This window comes from Macaca mulatta, chromosome 15 (assembly GCF_049350105.2).
Source record: "Macaca mulatta isolate MMU2019108-1 chromosome 15, T2T-MMU8v2.0, whole genome shotgun sequence".
NCBI classification, from domain to species: domain Eukaryota; kingdom Metazoa; phylum Chordata; class Mammalia; order Primates; family Cercopithecidae; genus Macaca; species Macaca mulatta.
The window spans coordinates 753110-761437 of NC_133420.1; the positions used below are offsets into that span (position 1 = coordinate 753110).

General features: G+C 39.6%; 1 long non-coding RNA gene across 1 annotated transcript; it reads left to right on the plus strand.

Moving 5' to 3' along the window:
* Positions 1 to 1056: 1056 nt before the first annotated feature.
* On the plus strand, positions 1057 to 8029 carry LOC144334891 (uncharacterized). The gene is made up of 2 exons (XR_013405143.1): positions 1057 to 1189; positions 5655 to 8029. It is a non-coding gene; the product is annotated as an uncharacterized LOC144334891 (long non-coding RNA).
* Positions 8030 to 8328: the final 299 nt, after the last annotated feature.

Consider the following 8328-nt stretch of genomic DNA (forward strand, 5'->3'; position numbering starts at 1 on the left):
GCACACACATGCATGCGTACATGCATACGTAAGTATCATCTCAGGTACGTGGATTCAAAATTCTGATGCAAACGAATAATTACAAAACAGGGTAGGGTGTCAACAAGTGAGAATTGAGATGAAAGTTCTGATATGTTCCAGAGACAATACGGGAGGTCGTCACATCACATAAATATCTTACCCATTTTAAACGTGACAATTCCTGCCAACATCGGCCTGGATTAAGATGATTTCATTGACATAAGGAACAGAAAATATAATATTTATTCTAATGAGATTCTGTAATCATTACATTATTTTCACAATTATAAGTAATCACTAAATAACTTCCTCCCAAGGGTCTAAAAATAAAAATAAGATAACAAAAGAAGGTCACAGTGCTGACAGCTTTATCATGCAAATCACAACTGTGAAAATTAAGCACGTTTTTGAGACTATGCCCTCCTCAAATATCCTTCCTGGAATTTTGTACCAGTAATGGCTGGTAATTCATTGTTATACCAGCTGGAAAGTATATCATTTGGGGTATGTGAAGTAAACATGTAAAGAGAAATGACCACACACACCTGAAACCAGGCCTCATTTCACAACTGTTTCCTACTTTCGATTTGCTTAGTTTACTTCATGAGGTATCTCGAGGAGAGAAAGCAGAGCTGGGATCTGCCCTGAGGCTGCTTCGGGAAGAGCTGGGTGGGCACCAAGACCCTCAGACCGAGGGCTGAGCTGCGTGGCTATGACCCCATCACTGCAGCTCCCCAAGCGTGTGTCCCTGTGTGTCACGCAAACCCCTGCCACACAGGGGACACACGCCACACGCCTGACACAGGCTCAGCACACAGGGAGCTGCAGGGGCCTTTGAAAACAGTATGCTGAGAATAGATAGGGCTCAAGGACAGTATCTCCAATTGAACTTTTAATGAACTCCCGTAGGCGCCAAGAAGGCGGGCAGATAAGGAAGAGCATAGAAACAAAGAACTGAGTAGAAGGTTACATCTGGGAAAAGAAAGTTTGTTTTGCATTGCATTCTTTCTGCTGACGTGGGGTTTATGGAGTATAAATAAAGTGAGGCGGAGGCTCTGAGCGCGGCCGCCATGTTCTCTGTGTGTCTTTGTCTTTTGTGTGTTCTTTCATTCTCCACCACCCCCGGCACGGACCCCAACAAGTGGCGCAGCGAGCAGGGTCAGCACGGGTGAGTAGGGGAGAACAAGAAGGGGAACCCCCTAGGGGCGGGTAAGGCCCGGATATTGTTAAGGGGAACCTTCTTAAGCTTTCATTATGGGGAATTCCATCTCTCTGGCCTCAGAATATTTACGGCTGTTTCAAGGACTGTTGCTGTCTATAGGAGTAAAAGTGAAAGAAAAAGACTTTGAAGTGATTGTTTGCCCATGTTGAACAACATTGTTACTGGTTTCAGTATCAGACTAAAGTGCAGCTGAATCGCAGAGAATGGTTACAGGTAGTAAAAACTCTGCTTAGAGCTCTCCAGTTAGGGGATATTATGCCTCTAAAATTGTGGACCTTGTGTGACTCTATCACTCAGACATTAGAGTTACTTGAGACTGATTCAGAGTGTGGTAATGCAGCCACAGGAGGAAAGATATCTGAGGATTTGGAAAAAATAAAAATAAAATAAATCTGAAATGGAGCCCATTTGTGCCAGGATAACAGAGGATGGGGGGGATAGCAAAAGGGGGAGAAGAGAAAAAGCCAGCTCTTCCTTCTTCTAAGGGAAATTCTGACATGCAGTGTATTATGGAAATGCTTCAACAAATATTACAGATATATTCTTCTAATTCACCTTTGCGAGCTTTCCCTGTTTCTTTTCATTCTGCCCTGTTAAAAGAGGATTTTCCAGTGCCTCCAACCCCCCAGCTTCCTTATCTTTACCTTTGTTTGGCAAAGTTGAAGCCCTGTTCACATCAGACATACTTTAAATTTATACTAAACACCTGTTTAATATGTTAAAACCAGTGTATATGTATATCTTATTGTTTGTTAAAATATTATGAGTATTTCAATAGTCAATAAATAAACACATTAATATTAACTATTAATATTAATATAGTATTAATAACCCCAGCTAGGAAATTGTTATGTTATAGGGGTGCATAGGTTCCACCAATTTACACTCCAAACAGAAGTTGAATATTCGAGCTGCTTAATACATTAACTACCTCTTGATATTTTCTGTGTTTTTAAATTTTAACCATTGTATTGTGTATGTAATGATTCTCAATTTGGTATTAATATACATATTTCCTAGTGAGTAATGATGTTAGACATATAGGTTTATTGTCATTTCTTTGTTCTGCTACTTTTGGTTGGGTTATTTGCCTTTTCTTATTAATATGTTGAGATTCTTTATATTTGGGGATATGACTATTATTATATATTATATATACTTTTAATTAAAAAAAAAATTTTAAGGAGCTGGATCTGTTTCCAATTATTTGTGCTTCTTTTGCTCCTAATGCTCAGTTTTCAAATGGTGGCAATAATGTCCAATTTAATGCCTTACAAATTAAATTTTTAAAAAGAAATGAAAGCTGCCATTTCTAACTATGGACCTCAATCTCCTTTTATCCTTGGTCTTCTTGATATTTTTCATCAGAAAATTTGATAATTCCTATAGACTGGAAGACTTTGGGGAAGGCTTTTCTTGATCGTTCTCAGTGGTTACAATTGCACAGCTGGTAAATGAACAAGGCACATGTATAGGCTAGAAAAAATGTTATGTGTGATCCCCCTGGACCCACTGAGGAACAACTCACAGGCACGGACCAATATGCTACTCTTAATGCTCAGGCTGGTTTAGATGATGTTGCCTTTACTCAAATCAAGACTTTGTTTTTAAGGGCCTGAAATAAGGTAGAGATAACAGGAAAATGTTCCCTTTCCTCTGTGAAGATTTTACAGGGCACAAATGAACTATATTCAGATTTCGTAGCCCGTCTTCAGGATGCTGTCTTCAAAATTGTGGGTGCTGGCCTTGCTTCAAAAATTGTGTTATAAACATTGTCTTTTAAAAATGCTTATGCTGACTGTTAAAAATTGTTAAAATCGTTAAAGGCCAATGGGGCCAATTTAGATAAATATATTAAAACTTGTGTTAGTGTTGGAGGGGCTATTTATGATGCTCAATTATTTGCTGGAGCTTTGTCTAAAGCCTTAAAAGGAATTAACAGACAAGGTGTTTGTTTGCAGTGTGGTAAACCTAGACATTTCAAAAAAAAGAATGTCATAAAAATTGAACACTTTTATCCCTCAAGGCAGAAAGCTGCCTTCAGAGGTGTACAAATATTGTGGTAAAGGTCGACATTGGACAAATAAATGTCGTTCCAAAACTGATAAAAGTGGAAATTTACTGTCTCCTCTCCTGGGAAACGGGAGCTGGGGCCCACAGGCTTGGGGCCCCAACAATTACAATAGAAGTCTACTACAATATTCAGTGAGCAATGGCCTACAACATTAAGGAATAAATTCAAGTCCTCCTTAAGGATCCCACACCTTACCCCAGTTTCTCAGCTTTATGCGGCAACTAAGCAGAGCGCCGCTGCTGACTTAGCTATTACTCAGCCTTATACTTTGTCTCCTAATAGAGGAGTATATAAATTAGCTATTAGAGTGTGTGGCCCTTTGCCAAAAGGACATGATATTACTAATAAAATGTTTATTTTGGTACAAGTTTCACAATTTATACGCCTAGAGGCAGGGGAACGTATTCTCAATAGAGAGGGTTTCGTAGCACAGAAAAAACTGTTTTTTGGGAAACTTTAGTTTCTAATCAAAAGCCTTTATGTTCATTGCACATTAATGGGATAGTTTTAAAAGAGTTAATTGATACGGGGGTGAATATGTCTATTATTTGTTTAAATTAGTGGCCTATACAATGGGAAAAAAGACAAGTTTCAGTTATACTCACTGGCTTGGGTGCTGCTTCTGTGATTTATCAAGACATAGAACCTTTAACCTGTGTCGGTCCTAAAGGTCAACAAGGTCAAGTGTTTTTTTTAATTTTTATATTGTTCCTATCAATATTAATTTTTGGGAACAAGATCTTTCACAACAATTTGCTGCTTTTTTAAACATTCCTCATATTTCCTCAGCTGCCGAAAATAAGATGTTCAAAATGGGCTACAATCCTTTAAACTCATAGCCACCACTCCTATTTAGGTGAAACAGTGACTATTATTTAAAGAAATACTTAGGACTCTAAAAGAGTAAGTCAAAAAACAAATGGCCGAGAGGAATATAAAGCCACGTATTTCTGCATGGAATTCCTGTCTTTGTCTTGTCTTAAAATTATAAATGTTTACATTAAACCTAGGGAAAGTTTACAGCCTGGTCTTCCTAATCCTGCCCTTATCCCACAAAGTTAAAACCAGAGAAAAGCAGCAAGATGCTTTTGTATCATTACAAACTCAGCTTTCTTTCTACTCACTTAATATTGCCACAGAAAAAATTTAACTGGATTTTCTTATCAATATTTAGGTTATACCTTGGGGGCACAAAATATTCGACCCCAAAAAATTCAAATTCGACGTGATCATTTAAAAACATTAAATGATTTTCAAAAGCTTCTAGGAGACATTAATTGGATGCGTCCTGTTTTAGGAATACCAACATATCAGTTATAACATCTTTTTTCTATTCTAGAAGGAGACAGTCACTTGGACAACTCACGGCATTTAACTCCTTTGGCTTTACAGGAACTCCAGCCTGTTGAAGAGCAACTTCAAAAGGCCCTTCCTTTTGTTTATTTCATACTTTACCTTCTCCCACAGGAATGATTCATCAAACTAGTCGACCACTAAAATGGATCTTTTTGTCCAATAAAATATCTAAACGCTTGGCTACTTATATCGATCGTTTAGCTGAACTGATCATCAAAGGACGGCATCACTGTCGACAACTTTGGGGAGGAGATCCTTCCTTAATTATCTCTCAATTCACTCATAGTCAGATCACTTATCTTCTTGCAACTTCTGATTCTTGGCAAGAAGCTTCATCAATCTTGAGTTACAGTTTATCCTTATCCCTCGGTGCAATAGGGAGAATTGTTTGCTATTCTCATGGTCTTACTTGATTTCCCTACTACTGGTTGTAACATTGTTAGTGATTCTCAATACGCCGTTTATGTTACTTCTTATATTTCTCAGGCCACTTTACCTCTTTGTACTACTTCTTCTCTTCAGAAATTCTTTTCTTTGTTATCCTTTACTTTGAGCCAACGTCGAGCTCCTTTATTCATCACTCATCTTCGTTCTCATTCTCAACTTTCTGGACCATTAGTTCATGGTAATACTCAGATTGATTTGCTTTTAATCGGCCACCTACATGCTGCAGAACAAAAATATACTCTACATCACACTAATAGTTCTGGCCTTCAACGATGGTTTCATTTAACTCATAAACAAGCTCGTTCTCTTATTCGAGCTTGTCCTTCCTGTGCTCCTTTGAGCATTCCATCCTTCCATCCTGGGGTTAATCCACGAGGTGTCCCTTCTTTTAGACGATTAAAGTATGTTCATCATACCATTGATACCTTTTCTCATTTCTGTTATTACTCATCTCTTAGCTTATTTCGCCATCATGGGCATTCCTCATACTTAAAACTAATAATGCCCCTGCCTATGTCTCTCGTAAATTACAAGTTTTCTTACAGCAATACAATATTCAACATATCACCGGTATCCTGGGCAACAGTCAAGGTCAAGCCATCATTGAGCGCACAAATTTAACTTTAAAAACTTAACTATTAAAACAAAACAAAAAGGGGGAAATGAGCCCCCCAGAAACCAGATTTTGAAACCAGATTTTGAAGGTTCTTTTTACCTTAATTTTTTTGAATCAATGGAGACAATTGCAAGACTCTGCTGTCGTAACCCATCTTTCCTCAACTCCCTCGGTGATAGTCCCTGCTGACAGTTTAAAGGTTTGGTATCCTAATGAAGAAGGTAAGCATGTTCAAGGGCAAGTTCTAAAACAGGGACGGGGCTATGCTCTTGTCCTTACAGGGAGTGGACCTGAGTGGTTTCCTACAAGATGATTGAAACCCTGTTGAAAAGAAAACTGGATTCAGCATGCATTTCTTCCTTTGTTAGATGTGCCTCGGCGGGAGACTTATTTCTCTTAGTGAGGCTTTGTATGAATATTGGACTTATATTCCCTTTCCACCCTTGTATCAGGGAGTCGCCTGAGAGGAGGCGGAAATTAAGGTTTTCACCAATAACATTACTTGGATGCCATCCCCCATATGGACAAGGACAACATAGAACGTTAAACAGCAATTATAATCAGCACATACCAATTTGGAGTGGAAGGACTTCCAATATGTATGGGAAATAGTCCTCATTGTCTCCGAAAATTGCATGAAGCTTGGGCTGTTCGTTATAGTCATGTGGCTGCTAATACTGTTATTATTGTAGCTAGAAGTTTTTAATATAATCATACTGTATATAGTAATGAAACTATTCCTAGTTCTTTACTTTTTGGTCCTATTCTAGAGGTTTCTCCTAATATTGAGGTGCTGGAGTGACAATAATGTCGGGGAACTAAACCCCGGATTTTATTAGAATACAACGGGATGCAAATAACTGATTGAAGTGTGCACGGTGATTTTCAAACAAAATTTAGTCACATACCTTTGAAATGACACTGGGTAAATAAAAGTATTGCTGCTAACAGTAATGAAACCTTGGTATGGCGTGAAGGAGGCCTGAAGTACAGAGTTATTTTTGGAAGTTGTTAGTTGCAGGCGATGCCATTAGCACTTTTGTGGGGAATATGCCCCTTTATCTTTCTAACCCGAATAACTCCTTTCATATTCAGTTATATCGGAATACCTCCTGATATATTATTGCTTGTGTCCGTAAGCCCCACCTATTATTAGCAGGAAATTTGACATGGGATAATCTTACGGGGACTGTTAATTGTACAGATATGTGTACATTTTTGTCTTGCCTCAATCATTCCTGGTGGCACAATTTTACTGAGGATATTTATATCCTCAGGGCTCGTAAGGAAATTTGGCTACCTGTTAACCTTACGCGACCATGGGGGGCATCACCTCTTGAGACTTATATTTGGACTTCTCTCCAGTGAACCCTCCGTGCCCTTGGACTTATAATTGCCTCGGTGATGAGCCTTGTCGCCATCGTCTCCACTGCAGCCATAGCAGGATTCGCTCTTCGTCAAAGCATACAAAATGCTGAATTTATGCAGCAATGGCACGAACAATCTCACCGGTTATGGCTTCAACAACGAAACATTGATTCTCAACTTGCTGAAAGATTGGACAACATGGAGCAAGCATTGACATGGCTTGGAGATCAGCTCACTGTACTCAGTACTCGGATGACATTACAATGTGATTGGAACTCCACTCAATTTTGTGTAACGCCTGTGCCTTTTAACATCTCTCAAAATTGGACTGTAATCCGAAAATTATTAGTAGGCCATAAAAATATTAGTTTGGACATCCAGGAGCTCACTCAGAACATTTCCGAAGCATTTCGACAACAATTACATGTGTTGTCCGGAACTGTAACCCTTCAGGAGCTGGGTCAGCGCCTTGCTTTAACCCATGGACCCAGATGAAGATATGGACTTCTACAATCTCTGGAAGTATATTGCTTTGGGCACTTGGATTGGGTCTACTTCTTTTGGTGATTCGATGCTCCCTCCATCGCCTCCAAAAACAAAAGAAAACACAAGAACAAATATGGGCTACCTTTTTAGGATTGAGGCAAAACAAAAAAAAAAGGGGGGGAAATGCAGGGGCCTTTGAAAACAGTATGCTGAGAATAGATAGGGCTCAAGGACAGTATCTCCAATTGAACTTTTAATGAACTCCCGTAGGCGCCAAGAAGGCGGGCAGATAAGAAAGAGCATAGAAACAAAGAACTGAGTAGAAGGTTACATCTGGGAAAAGAAAGTTTGTTTTGCATTGCATTCTTTCTGCTGACGTGGGGTTTATGGAGTATAAATAAAGTGAGGCGGAGGCTCTGAGCGCGGCCGCCATGTTCTCTGTGTGTCTTTGTCTTTTGTGTGTTCTTTCATTCTCCACCACCCCCGGCACGGACCCCAACAGGGAGCGATCAGTAAGTGGTGACTAGAGAGAAGTGACGGCCTTCAGCGTGGACGGAGAAAACAGGCCACAGACTCACAGAGGAAACGCCACAGATCCACAGACGGAGAAAACACCACAGATGCACGGACAGAGGAAACACCACAGACGCACGGAGGGAAGAAAAGCGCCACAGACGCATGAAGGGAGGAAAAGTGCCACAGACGCAGGGACGAAAGAAATGCCACTGACGCACGGAT